At 38.8% G+C, this 24,971-nt stretch overlaps 1 protein-coding gene across 3 annotated transcripts in view; it reads left to right on the top strand.

Moving 5' to 3' along the window:
* The window catches only part of SPPL3 (signal peptide peptidase like 3), a 115,928-nt gene that overhangs the window by 5,274 nt on the left and 85,683 nt on the right, over positions 1–24,971 (top strand). The window lies entirely within an intron of this gene.

Genomic DNA, 24,971 nt, shown 5'->3' with positions numbered 1-24,971 from the left:
TGTGACAGTGAACATTGTCAATGTCAGGTATTTGCAAATAATGCTAAACTGGAGAATGAAAAGCAAAGCAGATCTCTAGAATGAATGGAAGTTATATCTGGTTTTGGATTTCTGTTATGTATCACTGTATCTGTTATGATCATATCTGATTGTCTTGTGATCATTGCATCTGGTGAAAGTTTTTCAGAGAGAAACTATTTACTTGAAAATGTGTGTCTAGCATTATAGACTTTAGATTTGCTTATTATTTTTAAAACATGTTTTGCCTGTAAAGTGCTATGATAGTAATGTTTTGGGGACTTCCTGGTGGCATGGTTAAGAATCCGCTTTGCAATGCAGGGGACATGGGTTCGATCCCTGGTCGGGGAACTAGATCCCACATGCATGCCACAACTAAGAGTTTGCATGCTGCAACTAAGGAGTCCTTCTGCCACAACTAAGACCTGGCGCAACCAAAATAAGTAAATTAAAAAAAAAAAGATAATAATGTTTTGGCAATACATGATTCAAGCTAAAATTAGCCAAAGATAAGACCATGAATTTGTATTGAAATAACCTTCCTCAGTGTTTCTTATGTTTCCTCAGCGTTGGGGATCTGGGGACTTGGTAACCATATCAGCCTGTAATTTATCAAGTAGTACAACGAATTAAAATGCCTAATGTTCATGCATTTCTCAAAATAGATTTCTGTGATCATTTATTTTAGAGATGATAAATGCCACTGAATTGAGGTGTTATGTAGTTCTGTATAATTGTATTTTACTTCAACATTAATAACTTATTTAGTTTTCATCATTCTTACCTGTTTCATCAAAGCATCTCATGAAAAATCAAGGATGCCCTAAGAAGAAAACGTCTAATGAAGTGCTGTTTTAGTTGGCTACATTTAGTACCTGAAACTTAATGTGATGGCTGTCCTTGACAATAGAGCCATAAGTATAATTTTATTTTCAAAATTCTATATTTTCTGGAGTTTAATGGTTCCTTCTTAGGAGTTAAAGGAAAAGAGTGGTTTTATTTGTTGTATGTATAAATCAAGAAACGTTTGCAACTTTTGAGTTTCTATAGCATATTTTCTAATCCTCACTTAAAGAGTTAGAGGCAGAGTGCTACTTTTCTGGAATTTTAACCTCTTAGATGTCTAGAGGGGCTCCATGTGACCAAATTCAGTTTTACAGGGAAAATCTACAGTTAGTTCCCATGATGCTCACAATGAATTACCTCTCAGATTTTGTTAGTAGATCTCATTAGGGCCACAGCTTAAAATAAATCAGACCCACTCATTTGCTGTGATAAGACTAGATTGAGCTCCTATGAAAAAGTTAGGTTTGAAAATACTTTTAAGGCATTAGACCGATGAATATGTAGCAGCCAAATAGAGACCTAAGAGAAAATCCCATTTCTTGATTGGTCCGGTTCACCCTAACTTGGTAAGAAAACTTGATTATCTCTGTTTTGGAGTTCCAGGTTTGATAATGAAGAACCACTAAAGGATTTTTTAAAAATGCACTAAAGTAGAAGTGTGTTTTAATTGCTTTTTACATGTTTATAAATTATACTGAATATAAGTGATCACTCAAAGTATTCAGTTCTGTCAGTACCACTCATTAAATTTTATTTGAAATCCTAAGATAGGATCTAATTCTGTTCTGATTTATTTTTTTTCTTTTCCTTTCTATTTATTAAATTAATTTATTTTTGGCTGTGTTGGGTCTTTGTTGCTGTGCGCGGGCTTCCTCTAGTTGCGGCGAGCGGGGGCTACTCTTCATTGCAGTGCATGGGCTTCTCCTTGCAGTGGCTTCTCTTGTTGTGGAGCATGGGCTTTAGGTGCGTGGACTTCAGTTGTTGCAGCACGTGAGCTCATTAGTTGTGGCTCACAGGTTCTAGAGCATAGGTTCAGTAGTTGTGGCACACGGGCTTAGTTGCTCCGCAGCCTGTGGGATCTTCACGGACCAGGGATCGAACCCGTGTCCCCTGCATTGGCAGGTGGATTCTTAACCACTGTACCACCAGCAAAGTCCCATGTTCTGGTTTCTTTAAATTGAGAAGTCTTTAGTTTGAAGGTGATTTTCATCTCTGATTAACTGTGACCTAGTCTTGTCTTAGTCCCAGTGTTGAATTTTGTACAATGGTTATTATGCCTGTCATACTCCACAGGGTTGCTCTAAGGATTCAGTGAGGTAATATATGTGAAAATGCTTTGAAAATTGCTACATGCAATATAGAAGCAAGTTATTTGTTCTCTACATTTTTAGACCCAGACCAGTTCCAGGCAGAGTTCCTCACTGCAGATAAGATTTTTCTTTTTTTTTTAAATATTAAAAAAAATTGAAGTGTAGTTGATTTACAACATTATGTTAGCTTCCGCTCTACAACATAGTGATTCAGTATTTTTTAGAGATTATATTCCATTTAAAGTTGTTGCAAAATATTGGCTTTATTCCCTGTGCTGTGCAGTATATCCTTGTAGCTTATTTATTTTATGCATAGTAGCTTGTACTTCTTAATCCCCTATCCCTATCTTTCCCCTCCCCCACAAAAAAGATTTTTCTTGTTTCACAATTTAAACAGCATTTAAACTTTGAGATATCCTAGTAAGAATTCTATGGAGATGTTTGAATAATGCCATATAAAAAGAAATAGAAATATTAGTTTGCAAGTTGTCATTGATTTCTGTTGTTGCCTTTGAAATGTGTTATAAGGTCATCTCCGTTTAGTCACAAGTTTCATAGTCCAGTGCTGCTTACCACAAAACAAGAAAAATTGTGACTTGAATAAAGGCTAAAATTTTTCGTAATAACTGTATTTTGATCTTTTGAAGGCAGTTTCCCTCATAATCGTGGATAATCCTAGTCATTGTCTCGTTTTTGTTTTGTTTTTAAATGCACAGGAAAATTTTCTACCTTAAAATGCCTGAGGAGGGGCTGTTAGTGGTGGGTTATCTGTTTTTCTTACTGCACACCAAGTCTGCCAGGCACGCTCACTTCCCTTTATCTGAGGGCTTCAGGCTTGGGCTTCACTCTTGACCTAAATAAGACATGTGTAGCAAAGTTTTGTTAATTGTTTCTTCAACCTGGTTATACACACATTTTGGCCTAAGTACAGTGCTTGACCTTTTGTTATTTCCTTGTCTTAATTTTTGCCCAGAATTGTCTAGCTTGACCTTCCAAACTTGACTAAATCTTCATGCCTTGCCTGACAGCCTTAACTTTTAAACCTTTGACTGTACACTCTGATTTTATAAATGCCCAGAAATTTACATTCATTTCTCGAAAGTGCTTGCAAAAATACTACTGTTAGAAGTAAAAGCTAGTTTTAGAGAGTGAATGCTCTTACTTATGCTACTGATTAGCACAAGCACTGATACCTTAAAAATATTAAGGCCTAATATCTTAAAAAGCATTTTCAAACCTAACTTCATAGGGTTCAATCTAGTCTTATTACAGGAATACATCCTGGGACCACAGCTAGGTTAGCTAAAGTTAGTTAAAGATTTGAGATGAGGTCAGTTAACCAAGAGGGAGAGTGTAGAGAGGACAGAATGGAGGACTAGAGTTGAGGCCTGGGAAACTCACAGTTGAGAAATGGGAGGAAGAGGAGGAGTCAAGGGAAGCTCCATCAGAGGTAGGATAATTAGGAAAGTGCAATCAATGGTGATTAAAGAAAAGGCACAGAGAATTTTTAGGGGCAGTAGTGTAAAAAGCTTCAGGATTCAAAGAGAATGAAGAAAATACAGGCTATTGACTTTGCAAAGGAAGTCGTTACTGAAAGTGCTCTAATAAAGATCAGAGGAGTGAGGGTGAAACGCAAATTAGGGATGGGTAGTGAAGAAATAAAGGTGTCCTTTGGGTACTGGCCATTTGTTTGAGAGATGGGATGTGAAAGACATAAGGAAGGAGGATGGTTGATATAGACAGCAGAGTCATAAGGATCTTTTGTTTTTATTTATTTTATATAAGGGAGAGAACTGTGTATTTGAAGCCAAGGAGGGGAAATTGATCTTGGAAAGAAATTGGTTTTTTACTGTAGTTTAAGTCTTAGAGATTTCTACTTTTTTTTTTAAGTCCTGGATTTCAGTTAGGAGTTGTGAAGAGGACTTAATGGGGAATGAGTGCTATGTAGTGTACATTCAGTCTTTGTTTCTTTTGATCTTTACATTGTCACTAGTTTGGATTGTATTACATTTGCATTCTTAGGGCTTTTTTAATTGCCTACAGTATAAAATCCAATCTTCGGTCTGCTTTTCAAAATAATCTGGCCTTGTAACCCTACTTTTCTTTTAAAATTTGTTATTTCAGCCAAACTGGATTACTCGCTGTTTCCCCTTTTCTTTAAGCTGGCTGGTATACCTGGTTAGCCTTTCTCCCAAGCCTCTGAAATATGTGAGTCCTACCTGTCTTTTCAAGGTCCAGCTGAAATGCTGTCCTCTTGCTACAGAGCCTTCTGATTGGCCCAGGAGAAATATTCTTCTGATGCCTGTAGTTCTTTATCTGATCCTGTCAGATGGCAGTGCTTTTACGGTTTTCTGACCTTGTATTGAATGTATTTATGTGGCTCTTTTCCCATGTTGGCAGTGAACTCTGTAAAGGTAGGATCAAAGGCATTAATTTCATGGTTTAACGACCTATATGCATAATAGAGACTCAAGATTTTTAAAAAAATTTTATTTATTTATTTATTTATTTATGGCTGCATTGGGTCTTCGTTGCTGAGTGCGAGCTTTCTGTAGTTGCGGCGAGCGGGGGCTACTCTTCGTTGCAGTGCATGGGCTTTTCATTGCAGTGGCTTCTCTTGTTGTGGAGCACGGGCTCTAGGCGCATGGGCTTCAGTAATTGTGGCTTGCAGGCTCCAGAACACAGGCTCAGTAGTTGTGGTGCACGGGCTTAGTTGCTCCGCGGCATGTGGGATCTTCCCAGACCAGGGCTCAAACCCATGTCCCCTGCATTGGCAGGTGGATTCTTAACCACTTAACCACTGTGCCACCAGGGAAGTCCCTTTTTTTTTTTTTCTTTTATAGAATGAATACTTTAGAGGTGAAGTTTGCCAGGTGCAGGATTTTAGAATAGAATGTCTCCTTAAAAATAAAATGACAGGGCACATAGAAGAGAGAAAATAATAACTTGCATAACGTCTCATTCCTCTTTGAAGAAAATACAAAAGTAAAATTGTTACTGTTAAATTGGGTCATGTGTTGTGGCCAGATTCCCCTAACTTCTTAATATCCATACAGCACCTAGAGAATGAAAGTGGCTCAGCCTGGGAACTGAACTCCTAAGGGAGACATTTACAAAGGACCACAGGCCCTTTAGAGTAGTCATCTCCATTTATCTCCAGTCTTCTTCAGCTGCCCACAGACTGACTGCTAACTATTTATAATTTATCTCCCAAACAGGCTCTGGTTAAATATGTGACATATATGACACCTATGTAAGTGGAGAAGCTCTGCTATTTTGTTTCTGCAATTAGCAAAACAGTTTTAGGGAAATTTTTTTCAAATGAAAATATTTTGCAGGAAACTTCCTTTGAGGTGTGAGGAGAGCTATAAGCTATATGGAAACTAGCTTTTGAAGAATTTAACGTTTTCTCTCTTTTGCTTCTATTTAAGAAATTCATATTTTTTTGTATTTAAGCTTCTGTTTAAAAAGTTAACATTTTTAAAAGTAGAAACTTACATTTCATTTTTTTCCTGTTTCTAAAACACTGTTTTCTCTTTTGACTCATTTTTTTGGTCTCTTGTTTAATAATTAATATTCAGAAAGGGAAATTAAATTTTTTTTAATTTAAATTTAAATTTAAAAATTTTTTATTGGAGCATAGTTGATTGAAAATGTTGTGTTAGTTTCTGCTGTACAGCAAAGTGAATCAGTTATACGTATACATATATTCACTCTTTTTTAGGTTCTTCTCCCATATAAGTCATTACAGAGTTTTGAGAAGAGTTCCCTGTGCTATGCAATAGATCCTTATTAGTTATCTATTTTATATATATATTATTGTGTATATGTCAATCCCAATCTCCCAGTTTATTCCTCCCCCACTTCCCCTCTGGTAACCATAAGTTTGTTTTCTATATTTGTGACTCTATTTCTGTTTTGTAAATAAGTTCATTTGTACCATTTTTTTAGATTCCATGTACAAGCGATATCATATATTTGTCAGAAAGGGCAATTTAAAAATATATGGCTTGGTGTGTGCATATTATTTTTGTTTGTTTGTTTGTTTTGTTTTTGCGGTATGCGGGCCTCTCACTGTTGTGGCCTCTCCCGTTGCGGAGCACAGGCTCCGGACACGCAGGCTCAGCGGCCATGGCTCACGGGCCCAGCCGCTCCGCGGCATGTGGGATCTTCCCGGACCGGGGCACGAACGCGTGTCCCCTGCATCAGCAGGCGGACTCTCAACCACTGTGCCACCACGGAAGCCCTGGTGTGTGCATATTTTAAATTTCATAGATACAGTACTGATTCAGTCTTAGGTCAGAATTAAGTAACCTAGTTGGGACTTCCCTGGTGGCGCAGTGGTTAAGAATCTGCCTGCCAATGCAGGGGACACAGGTTCAAGCCCTGGTCTGGGAAGATCCCACTTGCCGCAGAGCAGCTAAGCCCGTGCGCCGCAACTACTGAGCCTGCGCTCTAGAGCCCGTGAGCCACAACTACTGAGCCCGAGTGCTGCAACTCCTGAAGCCCGCGTGCCTAGAGCCAGTGCTCCGCAACAAGAGAAGCCACTGCAATGAGAAGCCCGTGTACAGCAACGAAGAGTAGCTCCCACTCGCTGCAACTAGAGAAAGCCCACATGCAGCAACGAAGACCCAACGCAGCCAAATAAATAAACAAATAAATTAATTAAATAACCTAGTCATCTGGAATAGGCATAAACCAGAAGTTTGGGGAATTAGGAGTTTGTTTTTGAACCTTTGCATGCTGCACGATGGTGAAAATAACCTGCAGGCCTGAGGATGATGTATTAGGCTGGTATTCATGGATAGCAGAAATTCTAAAAGCCAAACTAAAGGTTATCAACCAACTTAGGAAAAAGGGAATAACAGGTAACCTCTTCATTCTTTCTCATCTTTGCTCCTGGATGACCCTTCTTTTTGTTCTCTTAGTACACTGCACTTGCCTCTTTCAGTTGTTTGTTTCCTTGTTTATCTCCCCGTAAAGTTTTGAGGACATGAGTTATAGTTTGTTCATGTCTTTATCTTCAGTGGTTTGGTACCTAGTTTATTTAAATTAGTATTATTCTGTCTTTAATTTTTTAAAATAATCTTAAAATAATAAAATTAGTAAGATGGAAGAGTATGTAATATCTTAAATTGCTCTCAACCTTTAGTTTAAGAGCTTAAAGGGACAAGCATTAAATATCTTTTGAGATACATAGATCGCTCTCTTAAGCTGAGTAAATGAAACTTTTTATTCAAGGTGCTAAGCTGGACTTACCTTGATAATCACTTTCATTCTTGGAACCTTTTCAAAATACAGTGGGAGAATTGGCTACTGTATTGGTTAACTATTGCCACCATAATACTGCATAACAAATTGCCCCATAACTCAGTGCTTAAAATATCAATTGATCTTCACGTTGGCTGGGACAACTTTGCTTCTTGCTTCATATCTATAAGTCAGCTGGGTGACTGCTTCATGTGTGTGCATTTTGCAGCCCAGGCTGAATGGGCAGCAGCTACCCAAGGGAAGTTCTTCTCATGACAGTGGTAGAAGCACAAGAGGGCAAGTGGGAACATGCAAGGCTTCTTGAAGCTCAGGCTCAGAACTGGCACACTACCATTTATGCTTCATTCTTTCGGCCAAAACAAGTCATGTGGTGGAACCCAAAGACAAGGAGCCACAAAACTAAACCTTGCCGTTTTTGTGGGAGGAGCTGCAGAATCACAGGGCTAAGGAGCATATTTGGGGCGGGGTGAGGAATTCGGGCCAGTAATGCAGACAACCATAGTTGAAATTCTCTCTTCCTTTTCATATGGCTAGCTTTCACTTGTTCATTCTGTTCTATCTAAAATGAAGGATTTCATATAGGTCCCTTTCTATAACATTACGATTTTCATTCTAATGGTTTATGTTTTTAAAATAGCTTTTTTGAGATATAATTCACATACTGTACAACTCACTAATTTAAAATATACAATCCAGTGGTTTTTATTACATTCACAAAGTTGTGCAACTATCACTACAGTCAATTTTAGAGCATTTTTTCCATCCCAAAGGAAACCCTGTACCTGTTTCGTTTCCCCCTTTTCCCCAGCCCTGGCAGCTGCTAATGTGCTTATGGTTTCTGTGGACTTGTCTATTTCATATAAATGGAGTAATAAAATATGTGGTCTTTTGACTTATTTCACTTTGCATAATGTTTTCAGGGTCCATCATGTTGTAGCATGTATTAGTGCTTCATTCCTTTTTATTGCCAAATATTCAGTTGTATGTATATACCACATTAGTCTATTTATACACATTTGTCCATGGTTGTTTGGGTTTTCACTTTTTGGCTATTATGTATAATAATGTTGCTATGAACATTTATGTAAAAGTTTTTGTGCAGATATGTTTACATTTCTCTTGGGTAGATACCTAGGAATGGAATTGCTGGCTCTTAGGGTTTCTGTGTTTAACATTTTGAAGAACTGCCAAGCTGTTTTCCAGAATGGCTGCACCATTTTGTATTCCCACAGCAATGTCTGAGGGTTCTGATCTCTCCAAATGCCCACCAATTCTTGTCATTGTCCATCTTTTTAATTATAGACATCCTAGTGGGTGTGAGTAGTTTTTGTGTAATGTTTATATCTTAGAGTTTATAAAAGAGGAAAAAAGCAGTGGTTTTAGAAGGTTAGATCTGTTTGTTCTTAACAGTGTAGTACCAAAGTTGAACCTCAGTTTTAGTTACCTAAAAATCCAGCATTGAGGGAAAAAATATAATCTTTTGGCTCACAGATTTTTCTTCAGACTACTCCTTGTATTTTTTACATGCTAGAATCATTTAGGAAGAAATTAGCCTCAGATGACTGTTACTTCCCTTTGGGTAAGTGAATGACCAGATTGCTCTGGCAACCTGCTGCATCATCAGTAGTCCTGGGACTGGTTTAATGACTGAAGTTGTTGTGGTTTTGTTGCGGGGGGGGGCTCCATATCTCTTTTTGCCAGGAAGGTATCACTAGAGGAATTAGTTGTAAAATATGACCTTCTCTGGGGAAGCACTGTCCAGTAGAAATATAATGTGAGGAACATATATAATTTAAAGTTTTCTAGTAGCCACATTAAAAGCAGCAAGTGAAATTAATTTTAATAATGTCATTTAACTCAGTATATCAGAAATATTTATCATATCATTTATTGTATATAATCAATACAAAAATTATTAATGAAATATTTTATGTTATATTTTTAGCACAAAGTCTTCTCAGTTCAGACTAGCCACATTTCAAGAGCTCAGTAGCTACATGTGGCTAGCAGCTACCATATTTTACAATACAGTCCTGGAGGTCTAAGAGTTTATGATCTAGATTTCTGCTCACATGTATGATGTTTGTGTATCGTTAGGAAAAACAGATGAGTGCTTTATCAGCCTGTATTTCTGGTTCTTTAATTTTATGTTGTTACTGACCCCTCCCCCCCCCCTTTTTTAATGTGGAAGACAGTCTTTAGAAGGGTACAGAGAGGCAAGCTCCTTACAGGTCAGATTTTTATGATGAGTAGAGATTAGTTAGCAAGAGGAAGAAAAACATTGGTCTCCCTCATCATTAAGGGTGTATGAGGTTCCATTGTTCTTAGCAAATGAAAGAAATCTGTTGGATCTGCTGTTGTTTGGTCGTAATTCTAATTGTTCTGTATGTTCAGGGTCTGCTTTGGCCTGTTATTTAGATAGTTATGCACTACTTGTACTGTTTGACCACATAACTCACTTGGTTAGACAGAAAAAGTTGTAGATTTGATTTCTATAATTAATGAATGAGTTTATGCCTGCTGGGACTCCAGCATAGTAACTAAAGCAGAATAAACAGGATCCTCTCTCTTCCATGAGTTTGCGGTGTTGTTAGAGACTGTTTGGCATTTGCTGGGTTAAATGCCAGCAAATGTAATTAAGACAATTTTGAGAGAAAGGAGATTTCAGGGTGGGCCATTATATAGACTGTGTGTCCCAATCATTGATTACTGGAAGGACTGAATTTGGTCAAAAGTGTCTTAATATTTGAGTGCCTTTACTCATAGTGTACATTTTCTTTTTTTTTTTTTTTGGCTGCACCTTGCAGCCTGTGGGATCTTAGTTCCCTGACCAGGGATCGAACCTGCGCCCCCTGTGGTGGAACTGCAGAGTCTTAACCACTGGACCACCAGAGAAGTCCCCCATGGAGTACATTTTCTAATTTGCCTCAGTCCCTACCACATTCTGTTCCTGTACACTGAGTCTCTACGTCACTAGTTTATATTATTTACCTGGCCCCTAAAGGCAATCAGGTTGTGGCCCCCTGTGATCAATTCGTTGCCTCAAGGATGGGCTAGGGATAAGGAGATAGCGATCAGTACCCCAGTGACGCTGGATATGGGCACTTGCATATTGAAGACACAAATACTTTCACCAAATTTGACCACTGCATTAAGTATCACTGACAGTCGGATACCTTAATGTTCTAACAAATGTTCCATCGGCCATTGTTCTGGTTTTCTAAGTGTTAACATGCAGTTATTCTAAGTGGAATTCACATGCCTTTGGATTGGGCTCTATGAATGGTATCCTGACCAAGAAAACAAAGATCAGTACTTAATTTACATGGAATAGCCTAATGCACTCATCTTTGAGCTCTTGGCATTTTTGATAGTGTGGACCCAGGGCCCGTTTGTGAGTTTATGGATTTGAATTTGAAGGCCACGTGAAATCCTTGTGTATTATAGGTCCTCAGTGCACAATTGTGGGATTAAAGAATACTGTGAGTGGTACTATTTCTTTTGGTCAACAGTTTATTTGGTGGCTTTGTTGTGTTTTTGATATACATTATGATTTTGATAATTTCCAAATAAAGTTTGTCTCTTGTTCGTTAACTTCATTTTTTGAAATGGGCTTGAAAGCTTTAGCCAAAGAGAGAAATAATAATGTTTTTTAGTTGTTGAGTTTTAAATGCTTTGGTTTGTTGGAGGGATGAAATATTAATTTAAGGGCTATTTTACTTGTTCTCAGCTGAATGCACAGTATGCAAGTGGCTAAGCTTCAAGTTTGTTGGACCAGTGTGGACAGAATTGGAAGGCTTACTTCTTCTCTGGTCTTGTATACTAAATAATTCCACTACTCTGGTAGTAAAACCTAATTTAGATCTCTTCTGGTAGTAAAAACACAAGACCTTAACTGATGTGAAGTTAGTTATATGACCTATTTATCACACTTAGTGTAACTCTTCACTTTGCTGCAGGAATGTTTTTGTTTTTGCTTTTTTTCGCCATGGCGCGCGGCTTGCAGGATCTTAGTTCCCCCACCAGGGATTGAACCGGCCCTGGCAGTGAAAGCACCGAGTCCTGACTGCTGGATCGCCAGGGAATTCCCAGGAATGTTTGTGTTTGATTGTGGAGTACTGCCTGAAACCCTTCTCGGGATGTTGGGCAATGCTAATGTATGTACTGTGTTGCCTTTCTTAAAGTGAAAAAATCAGGATTCTGAGACATCTTTAGTTGCAGGAATATCAGATAAGGAATTATGGAACTGTAATACGTATTTTATTGGTACAGATTTGAAAAATGTAGATAAACAGAAAACGGTAAGAACACTACTCAGAGTCCCACCAACCCACAGAAATCCTTCATTAAATTTGTTGCTTGTCTTTCAGTTCTGTAAAAAAAATGCATATGCTTGTGACCCCCCCCTTTTTAAAAATTTACACAAAAGTTCACTGACAATCAGAAATCCCAGATAAGGAGTAATTTAAAAATTATAGCTACCTAAAATTTAAATTGCCTAGAAAACTCATGGTAACATTTCATATTATCCTTTGGGGTAGATCTTTTCTTTTTTTCAGTACGCGGGCCTCTCACTGTTGTGGCCTCTCCTGTTGCAGAGCACAGGCTCTGGACACACAGGCTCAGCGGCCATGGCTCACGGGCCCAGCCTCTCCGCAGTATGTGGGATCTTCCCGGACCGGGGCACGAACCCATGTCCCCTGCATTGGCAGGCGGACTCTCAGCCACTGTGCCACCAGGGAAGCCCCTGGGGTAGATCATTTTTTACACAAAAATAGGAACAGCTTCATACTGTGTTTTCATTTTTATATGATGTTTATTATCTACAGAAGAATGTGTTCTGTGTATGTAAGTTATGAAGCATAATCAAAACTCAGGAACATCACCAAATAACTAAATAACTATGGGATTACGAATACTCTTGAAGTTCTCTATGTACTCCTTGGTCCCTCCTCCTGCCTCTGTCCCCTACCCCTGCAGGGTAACCTCTGTTGTGATTTTGTGTTTACCATTTCTTTGCTTTTTAAAAAAATGAGTTTTACGTTTACTGTGTTTTTATGTTTTACTGTACAACGTAATGTTTAGTTTTGCTCTGTTTTTATAAACTTGCGTATTATAAAGATATATATTATCTTTTATAATTTGCTTTTTTAATAAATATTGTTCCCAAGACTTGTCTGAGTTACAGTACTCATTTCCACTGCTGTATATTGTTCCATCCTGTGCATATCCCATACTTTATTTATCTATTCTTCTGTTGATGGATATTTAGGCCTCTAGTTTGGGGCTATTGCAAAGAGTTCTGCTGTGAGCATTCTTGTATGTATTCCTGGTGTTTGTGTTCATGGGTTTATACCTAGGGCTAGAATTTATCAGTCTCTTTTATGGCAAGTGCTTTTGTGTCATAAGAAATCCTTTTCTGGCCTGGGGTCTTAAAGATATTCTCCTATATTTTTCTTTAAGTAGGAATGGGTTAGGGTTAATACTTTGCCTTTCACAAACTTAGAATTTAGTCTAAATTGAGATGGCTTTAGATAAGACTAAATTAAGACGTCTAGAATAAAGTTTAATTTGTCTGTGGGTGAGTTAGGAATCCGGTTGTCCCAGCACCATTTACTGCATAGTCCCATCTTTCCCTAATGATCTTTAATGTCACTTCTTAGACTCTTTCTGGGCAGGTGTGTGTGTGTGTATGTAAGTGTAAGGTTAAATGGTAAATAGTATTTTGTTATCTGCTTAATATATCATGAACATCTTCATACCATTAATATTTTATAGATCGGTTTTTAGTGCATACAGAGTAGACCACTGTATTCAACCCCTCTTTATTGTGTTCATTCCTGATCCTACAGCCTCCCTCTACAAGAAAATTTATAACATGTGTTTTCTCTCCATTCTTCTAGAAATATATGCATATAGGCATGTATGTGTATAACCCTGTTTTTTTATTATTGTAAAATATACAAAACATAGTTTTTCATTTTAGCCATTTTTTAAAATAAATTTATTTTATTTTTGGCTGCATCAGCCTGCTGCATGCGGGCTTTCTCTAGTTGCAGCGAGTGGGGGCTGCTCTTCGTTGTGGTGCGCGGGCTTCTCATTGTGGTGGCTTCTCCTGTTGTGGAGCACGGGCTCTAGGTGTGTGGGCTTCAGTAGTTGTGGCTCGTGGGCTCTAGAGCGCAGGCTCAGTAGTTGTGGCGCACGGGCTTAGTTGCTCCGTGGCATGTGGGATCTTCCTGGACCAGGGCACGAACCCGTGTCCCCTGCATCGGCAGGCAGACTCTCAACCACTGCGCCACCAGGGAAGCCCTCTTAAAGACTTTGCTTTCAAATTTTTTGGATGCATACTCAAGTGGGATTGCTAGGTCGTATGGTAATTCTCTGTTTAATTTTTTGAGAAGTTACACCATTTTTCATAGTAGCTGTACCATTTTACAGTCCCACCAGCAATGCACAAGGGTTCCAGTTTCTCCATATCTTCTCTAACACTTGTTATTTTCTGGTTTTTTGTTTGTTTGTTTGGTTGTTTTTTTAAAAATAATAGCTGTCCAGATGGGTGTGAAGTGGTATCTACTGTGGTTTTGATTTGCATTTTCCTGATGACTATTGATGTTGAGCATCTTTTTATGTGCTTATTTTGCTATTTGTATATGTTTGGAGAAGTGTGTATTCAAGTTCTTTGTCCATTTTTTATTCCGGTTGTTTAGTTTTGTTGTTGAGTTGTGGGAGTTCTTTACATATTCTGGATATCAATCCCTTCTCAGTTGTATGATTTGCAAATATTTTTTCCCATTCCATAGGTTGCCTTTTCATTCTGTTAATAGTATCCATTGGTGCACAAAAGTTTTGAATTTTGATGAGGTCTCAATTTATTTTTCCTTTTGTTTCCTGTGCTTTTGGTATCATATCTAAGAAATCTTGCTAAATCCAAAGCCATGAAGCTTTTTCGTATGTTTTCTTCTAAGAGTTTTATTGTTTTGGCTTTTTACACTTTGATCTGTTTTGAGTCCATTTTTGTAGATGGTAGTAAGCGTTCAACTTCATTCTTTTGTGTAATGCCTTTTTGACAGAATGATAGCATACTATACACTATGATGCTGTATCTTGTTTTTTCCACTTAATAGTGTATCTCAGCCCCACTAACTTGTTTCCTTTTGTTCTGTACTCTAGTATTCAGTTGAAAGGTGTGAGTCAATACATAGGAGAGCTTTTGGGTATGACTTTAATAGTTAAATTAAAAGAAAATCAAATAGGAATGTTAAGCCCAGGAATGACCACTGAAAGGAAAAGACAAAAGTGAGGAGAGAGGGAGTGTATGGGAATAAGTATCATCAGCTTTTGTTCTCAGGAGGACAGATTGCAGTATTGTTGAAAATTTATCATGTACATTTGTTAACACTCTCTGTGTGTATAACCTACCCTTAAGTCAAGTCCTCTGAAGTTTAAGTATTGTTTCCCCCATTTTACAGTTGAAAAAACTGATTACTCAAGATTATATAGTTACTGGGTGGCAGAGCTAGAATTTGAACACAAGTATTTTTAACTCTAAAGCCAAGGCTCTTTGCCATTAGTGATTCTCTGAGAATAAAGGGAACCTTTAATCAAGTAAGCTTGAGAAAGGCTGCTTGTTAAATCCCTCTTTTGGAAATTCATAGTTTGAATTAGCATATTATGAGCTCTGGTAAGTTGGATAGTAAAAAAGAAACCTGTTTAATTTTATTTTAAATGTTAAAAGACACTTGCTCAAGGGAGGGGTTTGCTTGGCATCTTAACAGTACCTGGAACAGTTCTCCCTTAACACTATTTTGGGAAGTGCCACTCACAGTTGTGTTCTCTTGTATCAAATCTGAAAGGCTAAGGACAGGAAATTAAATCCTAACTTGGTGAAAAGGAACAGCCTATAGAATTACCAAACACAGACCAGGCTTATAAGCTTTTTGGAGAGTGAGGGTCAGCTTATACCCCAGAGTCTACTGTGAGGTAACTCAGAAGGACAGGTGCTCTTCCAGAGGTGAATTGCATGTGACTACAACTTTTCTTGTCCACATGACAAGCATTAAGTTCTAGCTTTATTTCAGTGTGTATGATATGATAAAACTATAATACAACAAAATGACCTAAGACATTCATTTAGAGATATTTAAGAAAAAATAACATTTGACCTGCAGTGCTTCTTACACATGAGCTTTGTGTTAAAGATTCTGTCTTGGTCATGAATTGTTCATTTTAGCTGTACCACAGGTAGCATAAGCTATGATTTAGGAAATGAAAGATTGTGTCTATTATGAGGGTAACATTTAAACACTGGACAGAAACTAGTGTTAGAGACGGTCAGCAAATGAATGAATCAGCCATCTATTTGCATTTATTTTGTAAGAGAAAGTCATTTATGAGTTTGAGACCCAACCCCTTGATTAGGCATTGCTTTTAGTATTCCAAAGGGCTAATCCTATTTTTTTTCACTGATTGCTCTTTGATTTTTTTTCCCATTTATTTTTCCAAGTTCTCAAGCTCTGTAAAGTATCTTGTTAATGTTTGTTGTTTTTGCTTTTTGTGTTTTTTGCCTCACCTTGCTTGTGGATCTTAGTTCCCCGGCCAGGGATTGAACCTGGGCCTTCGGCAGTGAGAGTGTGGAGTCCTAACCACTAGACTGCCAGGGAATTCCCTTGTTAGTGTTTTTATTTTTATTTATTTATTTATTTAAATTTAAAAAGAACATTTATTTATTTATTTTTGCTGCACCGGGTCCTAACTGCAGCATGTGGGCTTCCTGGTTTCAGCAAGCGGACTTCTCAGCTTTGGCACGTGGACCTCTCAGTTGCAGCATGCGGACTCCTAGATGCAGCATGCGAGATCTAGTTCCCTGACCAGGGACTGAACCTGGGTCCCCAGTTTTGGGAGCACGGAGTCTTACCCACTGGACCACCAGGGAAGTCCCTTGTTAGTGTTTTTAATTGGGAGTACATTACATCTGTTTTTCTAAGTTTTGTGTATTTATTTATTGAAGTATAATTGATTTACAATGTTTCAGGTATACAGCAAAGTGATTCAGTTATACATATATGTATTTTTTCAGATTCTTTTCCATTATAGGTTATTACAAGATGCTGAATTTAGTTCCTTGTGCTGTCGTAGATCCTTGTTGTTTACCTATTTTATATACAGTGGTTTGTATCTGTTAATCCCAAATTCCTAATTTATTGCTCCGCCGCACATCTGTTTTTTAACTTGTGCAAAATTGTCTCCTTCATGATGTTATAGTATGTTTCTTCTCTGCAACTAACCAAGTTTTTCTCCCGTTAAAGTTTACTACACTAAATTTACATTCACTACACTAATTACCAAGTATTTTATACTTTTTATTGCTGGTTTTTTTTTTGTTTTTGTTTTTTCGGTACGCGGGCCTCTCACTGTTGTGGCCTCTCCTGTTGTGGAGCACAGGCTCCGGACGCGCAGGCCCAGCGGCCCTGGCTCACGAGCCTAGCTGCTCCGCGGCACGTGGGATCTTCCCGCACCGGGGCACGAACCCGTGTACCCTGCATCGGCAGGCGGACTCTCAACCACTGCGCCACCAGGGAAGACCCTTTGTTGCTGTTTTAATGGAGACATTTCCCTATTCTTTTTCTAGGTGGTTATCACTGCTGTATAGAAATAGCATTGATTTTTGCAGATTTGCTTTATATCCAACAACTATAGTAGAGAAATTATTCTAATGGTTCTTTGCTTAAATTTTATATAGAATCAAGTAGTGATATATATTTTTCAGTAATTTTTGTAATTCTCTTGTTTTATCTGTCCCTTCAAAAAAAATTACTCGAGTAAAAAATCTGTAATATACTGTTATAACTAATTGAATCAGGTGTCCCTTGGTCTTTTAAGTGGAAGACCCCTAATGTTTAAGCATCATATTTGTAATGTGGATTGTTTTAATTATATTTAAAAAGAAAAGTTTTTTATTGCTTTTTATAAAAAGGAAGAGGAGGGGCTTCCCTGGTGACGCAGTGGTTGAGAATCTGCCTGCCAATGCAGCGGACACGGGTTCGAGCCCTAGTCTGGGAAGATCCCACATGCCGCAGAGCAACTAGGCCCGTGAACCACAACTACTGAGCCTGCGCGTCTGGAGCTTGTGCTCCGCAACGAGAGAGACCGCGACAGTGACAGGCCCGCGCACTGCGATGAAGAGTGGCCCCCGCTCGCCGCAACTAGAGAAAGCCCACGCACAGAAACGACCCAACACAGCCATAAATAAATAAATAGATAATTTTTTAAAAAAAAGGGAGAGGAGCCAATAAAAATTATGAATCACATTTCTTTTTTAAAAAAAAAGTGTAGGGGCTTCCCTGGTGGCGCAGTGGTTGAGAGTCTGCCTGCCGATGCAGGGGACACGGGTTCGTGCCCCAGTCTGGGAAGATCCCACATGCCGCGGAGCGGCTGGGCCCGTGAGCCATGGCCGCTGAGCCTGCGCGTCCGGAGCCTGTGCTGCGCAACGGGAGAGGCCACAACAGTGAGAGGCCCATGTACCGCAAAAAAAATAAATAAATAAAAATAAATTTAAAAAGTGTGGGATTCATTGAATTTTATAAAAGTTAGTCTTTTTTAAAAATAAATTTATTTTTTTTTTATGGCTGCGTTGGGTTGTTGTTGCTGCACGTGGGCTTTCTCTAGTTGTGGCGAGCGGGGGCTACTCTTCGTTGCGGTGCGCAGGCTTCTCATTGCGGTGGCTTCTCATTGCGGAGCAGGGGCTCTAGGTGCACGGGCTTCAGTAGTTGTGGCTCGCAGGCTCTAGAGCACAGGCTCAGTAGTTATGGGTCATGGCCTTAGTTGCTCTGGGGCATGTGGGATCTTCCCGGACCAGGTATCGAACCCGTGTCCCCTGCATTGGCAGGCGGATTCTTAACCACTGCACCCCCAGGGAAGTCCCTAAAAGTCTTGCTGTCATGACTTTTTTTTAAAAAATAAATTTATTTATTTATTTTTGGCTGTGACGGGTCTTCGTTGCTGCCACGTGGGCTTTATCTTGTTGTGGTGCGCGGGCTTCTCATTGTGGTGGCTTCTCTTGTTGCAGAGCATGGGCTCTAGGTGCGTGGGCTTCAGTAGTTGTGGCACACGGGCTCAGTAGTTGTGGCTCACAGGCTCTAGAGCGCAGTCTCAGTAGTTGTGACACATGGGCTCAGTTGCTCCATGGCATGTGGGATCGTCCCAGACCAGGGATTGAACCCGTGTCCCCTGCATTGGCAGGCGGATTCTTATCTACTTCTTCTCTTCTTCCACCAGGGAAGTCCTGTCATGACATTTTGCATGAATCTTTTGCTTGTATGATATCAATAGTTATACTTATTTAAAACCCTTGCATTCTTAGAACAAAACCTGTTTAGTAGTATTTAGTAAATCTCCTGAGGTATTGCTTTAATTGTTTGAGTTTTATCTAAGATTTTCACATCATTATTTGTAAACAAGATTGTCATATAGTTTTATTTTTTCATTTTATCTTATCAATTTAAGGACCTGTTTCCTCCACAGCACTTGGAGGTGAATATACCTGCCACATTTTTGTTAGAAATCTTTAAATTTTCGTGTAATGCTGTTGGGTTTTAGTGCTCTCGTGGGGGTAAAGAAGGGATGCTTGTGTAATTTTTTGTTACATTGGTCAGCGTCTTCTGTTATGGATTTGTTTCATGTTTTCTTGTATCAGTTTTGGTATTTAACATTTTACTAGCATACTACTCATTGAACTTAAGTTTTAAAATTTATTAGCATGTAAATGTGTATGGTATTCTCTAATAATTCTGAGCTCTTTTATTTTGGCTCTTATGATTTCTTTCCCACTTCCAGCTTTGAGATTTTTCTTTTCCCATTTAAGTTTTAAAATTTTAATCGACTTTCTGAGGTATATTTGCCTACAGTAAAATTCACTCATTTTAAAGTAATAATTTGTGAGTTTTGGACAAATACATGCTATTATTGGGAGACTACAGTCCCAGTCAAGAATAGGACAATTCTTTCCATCACTCCAAAAAATTCCCGTGTGCCCCTTTACAGTTAATTTTCTCCTCTCACTCCTAGGCCCTTAGCAACCACTGATTGCATTTTGTCTCTCTCTCTATATATAATTTTGCTTTCTCTAGTATTTCATATAACTGGAGTCATACAGCAATAGTCTTTTTTTTTTTTTTTTTTGCGGTACGTGGGCCTCTCACTGTTGTGGCCTCTCCCGTTGCGGAGCACAGGCTCCGGACATGCAGGCTCAGCGGCCATGGCTCATGGGCCCAGCCGCTCTGCAGCATGTGGGATCCTCCCGGACCAGGGCACGAACCCGTGTACCCTGCATCGGCAGGTGGACTCTCAACCACTGCGCCACCAGAGAAGTCCAGCAATAGTCTTGATTCTGGCTTCTTTCACTTAGGATAATGTTTTTGAAATCATGTATTTTGTTGGGTGTATCAGAAATTTCTTGTGTTTTTTTTTTCCCCCCTGCCTCAAGGCTTGCAGGATCTTAGTTCCCCTACCAGGGATTGAACCCAGGTCCTCAGTGAAAGTGCTGAGTTCTAACCACTGGACCTCCAGGAAATTCCCCAGAAGTTTGTTCTTAATTGCTGTGTGGATATATCACAATTTGTTTACCATTCACCAGTTAGTTGATGGACGCTCTTTCTCATTTTTTTTTTTTGGCTATTATAAATAAAGCTGCTATGAACATTCAAATACAGGTCTTTCTCTGGACACATGATTTTATTTCTCTTGTATAAAACCTGAGAGTGGGAATATTGGGTCATATTGTAAGTATATGTTGAAGTTTTAAAGAAACTGTCAAACTGTTCTTCAAAGCCTGTAGCATTTTGCATTCCCACCTGCAATGTGTAAGTTCCAGTTGCTCCATTCTCATAGTGGAGAGTTTTAGTTGCTTCATTTTCTAGCCATTCTAGTGGTGTGTAATGGCATCTCATTGTTGGTTTACATTTGTATTTCCATGGTGACCGATTATATTGAGCATCTTTACATGTGTTGAAATGCATATAAATATCTATTAGGTCAAGTTGATTGATAATGTTCAGATCGTTGGTGATTTTTAAAAATTCTATCAATTACTGAGAAAGGTGCGTTGAAGTTTCCAGCTTTGCATGTTTCTCCTTTCAGTTCTGTGAGTATTGAACCCCTTATTAGGTATATACATATTTAGGATTATGTCCTTTTGATTAATCGACCCCTCCTTCATTATGTAATAGCTCTCCTAATATTCCTTGTTCCAGAGTCTACTTTTGTTGTAGAGATATAGTATAGTCTCCTTTTATCTGTTCCAAGATCCCCAGTGGATGCCTGAAACCATGGTAGTACCGAAACCTGTATATACTTTTTTTTTAAATGTTTTTTCCTATATGTACATACCCATGATAAAGTTTATAAATTAGGCACCGTAAGAGATTATTGTAATAAAAGTTATGTGAATGTGGTCCCTCTCTCAAAATACCTTATTTTATAAATTTAATGTTTTTTCCACCTTAGCTAAGCACTTATCATTCCCTGTAGCTGTAACTTTTGCAGTTTGAGGTGTGATGTCAAAATGAGCATGAATTTCTTTTTCTTTCTGTACAATTTCAAAAATTCATTCTTACTGTAGATCTTAGCAACCTCAGCATATGATTGTTTTTCTTATGAAGTTGAAAACTTTCACCTTTTCACTTAAAGGAAGCAGTTTGCAGCTTGTCTTTGACGTGTCCGAATTGCCAACATCACTACTCCTGTGCTTTGGAGCTATTATTAAGTAAAATAAGGGTTACTTAAATACAAGCACTGTGATACCTCGACAGAGCTAGATGGCTGGCTAGTAAGTGACTAACAGGTGGATACTAGAGCACACCTCTTTTTAATAGTCTGTGTGATGTAATGGGAAGTTATAAGGCGCTTATAACTTCTTATAAGTACCTTAAATTATAAGGCACTTACTTCTTCTGCAAGTTGAAGTTCCGTGGTGGTTTTAACATGGAGGATTGTTTGAGTTGCACGCTGACCTAGCAACATTTTTCATGGGATACCATTTTTACTTGAGAGAATAATTGACAGAAAAACTGTTGTTATTCAGATTTGAATATTTGGCAACATTTTCTCAAAAATGAAGGAGCTGGTAGTATTTGTTGCCAATGATAAAATTTGAGTTTGACAAATTACCACTATTTAAAGACTTCTCTGATGAGATCAGTGGTGATGTTAAATATGGATTTTTGGTATTGAATAATGAAGTGTATCAATGTTTTAGGAGTCACACAACACTAGTGAACTATTTGCTAAGGAAAGATTCATGCAAAGTGCAAAATAGACTGATGGTTTTTAATGTAACAGGGTACAAAAAGTTCATTGGTAGGGTTTCAGATTCCACACTGCATGTAACCTTTAAGAAACTACCATCTGTTGAGTTTTTTTTTTAATTTTTTAATTATTATTTTAATATATATTTATTTTTGGCTGTTTTGGGTCTTCGTTGCTTTCTCTGGTTGCAGCAGCGGGGGCTACTCTTCATTGTGGTGCGCGGACTTCTCATTGCGGTGGCTTCTCGTTGTGGAGCACGTGCTGTAGGCATGTGGGCTTCAGTAGTTGCAGCATGTGGGCTCAGTAGTTGTGGCTCGCGGGCTCCAGAGCGCAGACTCAGTAGTTGTGGCGCACGGGCTTAGTTGCTCTGCGACATGTGGGGTCTTCCCAGACCAGGGCTTGAACCCGTGTCCCTTGCATTGGCAGGTGGATTCCTAACGGCTGCGCCACCAGGGAAGTCCCCATCTGTTGAGTTTTGTTGCAGTATTGAAGAATATCCAGTTATCTGAAAGGCTATTAAAATACTTCCCTTTCAGGGCTTCCTTGGTGGCTCAGTGGTTGAGAGTCCGCCTGCCGATGCAGGGGACACGGGTTTGTGCCCCGGTCGGGGAAGATCCCACATGCTGCGGAGCAGCTGGGCCCGTGAGCCATGGCCGCTGAGCCTGCGCGTCCGGAGCCGGTGCTCCGCAACGGGAGAGGCCACAACAGTGAGAGGCCCACGTACCGCAAAAAAAAAAAAAAAAATTCCTCTTTCTTTTATTTTATTTTTGGCTGTGTCGGGTCTTAGTTGCGGCCCGCAGGATCTTCATTGAGGCATGCGGGATCTTTCTTTGTGGCGCACGGGCTTCTTTCTACTTGCAGCCTGCGGGTTTTCTCTTCTCTAGTTGTGGCACACAGGCTCCAGGGCATGTGGGCTCTAGTTGAGGCGGGCGAGCTCAGTAATTGTGGCGCGCGGTTTACTTGCCCTGCGGCACGTGGGATCTTAGTTCCCTGACCAGGGATCAAACCCACGTTCCCTGCACTGTAAGGCAGATTCTTTACCACTGGATCACCAGGGAAGTCCCAATACTCCCCTTTTAAACTACAGATTTGGGTGAGGCTGGATCTTCTTCATATACTTCAACGAAAACAAATGATCACGTCAGATTAAATGCAGAAGTAGATATGAGAATGCACTTCTGTTAAAGTAGGCATTAAAGATATTTGCGAAAATGTAAAACAGTGCCATTCTTCTATTTTTTGTTTGTCTTGGAAAAGTTATGTTTCATTAAAACATGTGATTTATGTAATATGTAATACTTTTTTTCAAAATAAATATTTTTAACGTTCACAGTTTTAATTCTAACATAAATATCAATAGATATAATGTACATAAACAAAAGTTTGAGAACAGCTAGCTACTTTAGACATTATGGACATTATTTTACAGTAGCACTGATTGCATTATACTTATTGTTGATTAAATCATTGTTGTTTTTGAGTCTTAGTCCCTTCAAGTACGTTGCCCAAAATTCTAGAATTGAAACCATGAGGAAAACATGAAAATGTTGAGAGCTACCACCCAAAGCTGTGGTCTCAATCCTTTGAGAGTTATCTCTTACCCCTAACTCTCTTGTAGCCCTCTTGTTCTTTGGTATCTGGGAACTCTTGGGTATCAGGGATCCGGGTCATATTTTGAAGGGTACTTTCTGCTCTTCCCTCCTTCTCTGCCACATCGATTACCTGTGTTACTCCTGTAGTATAGTTATTGGCCTACAGTTTACAGTTGAGAGATTGTTCTTCAGAGATATTTTAGGTATCTTTTAAGTTTCATAATTTTATTTAAGATGGTTGGAAGTCTGCTGCTGGTGGGATTTTGTTCTTTACATATATTGAAGCAATCAGGGTCTGGTGGGAAACTGAATAATAGGGGTTAGGAAATCTGGATTGTGGTCTTGAATCTGCTTTTAACCAGCTATAAAATTTTTGTTCCCTTAGCTTCCTCATCTGTGAAAGGCAGGTAGCAATTACTCACCCTTACTCACACCTTACTCATTCAGCAAATGGTTGGTTGGTTGGTTGGTTGGTTGATTTTATGTGCTTGTTAGAAGAGATGGAAAGAAGACTCGGGCATGAATCCTGCTCTCAAGTAACTTAGGGTCTAGTAGGAAAAGTAGTGTCATTTTTGCATTGCATTTTGGGTATTTATGGATGTATCTTACTTTAATCACTAGAATATAACTTTTTTGAAGGCAAAATCTTCTTTTTATACCCATAATAATGCATACCACCAGCAGAGCTTTGCAACTCGTAGGCACAAAAGCTATTTCAAAACAGAAATAATGAGGGACAGAACTAATCTGTTAGGAGATTGGATTGTTTTATATGTTATGATTTCAAGGATGTGATTTTTTTTTAATCAACCAGAGATTTGATTATATAAGTGTAATGTCAGACAGTGTTCTTCCCTGCCAGTTAAACCAGGATTCAGTCCTTTGCTAAGAAGTATATAAACAAAGACATCTTACCTGTGTAGTATCATCATAGGGCACTGTAGTTTATTATAACAAAGCAAGAATCCACCACAACCTGTTTAACATATGACTAGAAACATGGCTGATCGCATAGCTGAATGAGATCTAGACCACATTGATAGCAGTCTCTTCAGGATTGGTTTCCAAAAATCTTACTCTTTTCCTTTTACTTTATTGCCAAAACCCTTTCCAAGGTTCTGTTCTTTTGGAACATTCTGTGCTTTGTCTCCTTTCTTATTCTATTTTTCTTGAATGTTACAGTACGGGAATCAGCAAACTGTGACCTGCAAGCCAAATCTGACCCACCGCCTGTTTTTGTAAAGTTTTCTTTTAACACAGCCATACCCATTTTGTTTACATGTCATCTATGGCTTCTTTCATGCTGTAATGGCAGAGTAGAGCAGTTGCAGCAGAGACTGTATGGCTTGTAACGCCTAAAATATTTACTATCTGGCCCTTTACAGAAGAAGTTTGCTGGCTTCTGCTTCTCAAACTATTTCTGGTAATGTACCAGTTCCTCCTTCTTCCCTCCTCCCAGTTTGTCACAGACAGATTTTTTTGTTAAAATACACCAAAAATAAATTACCAGATTAAAAAACCTTACAAAACGCATGCCCCAAATTTTCATTATCAGGGTCAACAGGCATAAAATTACCAAATTGCTGTAAAGGTTTTGAAACATTTATTGTTTTCCTTTTTTTTTTTTAACTTA

This window comes from Delphinapterus leucas, chromosome 14, assembly GCF_059928025.1.
Source record: "Delphinapterus leucas isolate spDelLeu-1000000601 "Yukka" chromosome 14, BTC_Dleu_Yukka2, whole genome shotgun sequence".
Lineage (NCBI taxonomy): Eukaryota > Metazoa > Chordata > Mammalia > Artiodactyla > Monodontidae > Delphinapterus > Delphinapterus leucas.
Note: the sequence above shows the minus strand (reverse complement) of the source record. Positions and strands in the feature narration are given on the sequence as shown.